The sequence below is a fragment of the Tarenaya hassleriana genome, unplaced genomic scaffold (genome assembly GCF_000463585.1).
Source record: "Tarenaya hassleriana unplaced genomic scaffold, ASM46358v1 Cleome10, whole genome shotgun sequence".
Lineage (NCBI taxonomy): Eukaryota > Viridiplantae > Streptophyta > Magnoliopsida > Brassicales > Cleomaceae > Tarenaya > Tarenaya hassleriana.
In genome coordinates, this window is record NW_010960188.1 from 1,535,091 (window position 1) to 1,536,758 (window position 1,668).

Here is a 1,668-nt window from a genome sequence, read left to right on the forward strand (position 1 = left end):
CGGAAGAACCGGAGAAAGCGGAGGTCCGCCGGAAACTGCTGGAGGAAACCGGAAAGTGCAGGAGAGAAAGAGAGGTTGGAGACGATGGATTTGGGGCACCACAGGCGAGAAGAGAAAATCGCCAAGTCTGATGTCTAGAAGAAGAGGAGATAACTCTTCGAGGCGCCATGAGTGAGAGAGCGAGAGAGCGGTTAGGGCTGGTGATGGGATGCGAGGGAGCGCATGTATTGGTAACGTAGAGTTGAGAAACCTTGACACGTTCGTCGTTTCCTCCGACATGTTCTTGGGCTTTTATTTTGGGCCTATTCCTTAGTTTGGCCCATTTCATATTTGAAGGGTAAACTGTGTTTCCTCCGAATTGTCGTTTTGGGCTATTTTTTTTATGTTAATAAATAGTTGTTATTTTAGGTTTTTAAAATAATTTTTAATTTTATCTTTAATAAAAGTTACAAAATTCCAATAGATTATTCATAACGCTCAAACTTTGAGTTATTAAAGATTGCATGAGACTTTTTTTTATTTAAAAAAAAATCTAAAAAGTTAAACTTTGTGAAATGGAGGGAGGAATTAATAAATTAACTGATCTAAACCAAATAAATTAACCGAACCGAAAAATTGACTATACTTTTTTTTTAATTCAAAAAAATTGAATTTGAATAAATTAAAAATGACAAAAAAATAAAAAATCTCTTAAAACAAATATATTTATCAATAAAATTCTATGGAGATAAAATCAAATCAAACTAAATTTAATATTAAAAAATCAAAATAATAATGAATTAATCAAACCCGAAAATGTCCGTGGGGTTAAATTTTGAATGTGTGTGTTTTTTGTGTCAATTAAAGTAATTTTTATTTATTTATAGATAATAGATCTAAGAATTTTGTGGTAGAAACCTGACCTCGCACAAGCAAAAGGAAGTGGAAACAATCGTTCACGAGACGGAAATGATACTGGTATTTATACTCAAAATTTATTTAAGAGATATATTATTTCACAAAACTTGATAACGGTTTTTTATTAGAAAAAAATGACTATAGAATCCAAGATTATATGACTTAACCGATAAAGAAGGGAACAAAGTTTCTTTTCAATCCGAATTCGAATACTCATTTGAAGATGATCATTCTGATAGATATAATCGGTTTAAAGGTCCGATAAATTTTCGAATTATAAAAAAAAAAAAAATTGACCATGTTTTTTGAAAAATCAGATCCTCTTGTGTTTTAGGGTAAGACAAAAATACTAGCGCAGGTACTTTACATACGTCACAGAATTTACAGAGAGATATATATAATGTAATATGTATGTATGTGTATGGGCGTATAAGTAAATGGAGTTAAATAAATGGGACCGGAGACCGACGTAAGAGGTCAGAGGAAGGAGTAATAGCGGTTTTGGGACCTCGAAAAGCGGGCTGTTTTCCTCGGTTCCCGGTGCTACGTTCGCGCTGACACCGACATGTCCGGTTCCCAGGTACCTCCTCTCTTCGCCGTCCGATCGTCTCCAGTGGACGGTCGAGATCTATTTATTCCCCATTCGCCGTCTTTGCTATGACGTGTTTTTCGGGTGTTTGCTCCTAGGCCTTTCAGACTCTCCCTAAATAACTAACCCACCCATTTTTGTTCTTCAATTAAACATAACATGGTATATTAATATTAAAATTA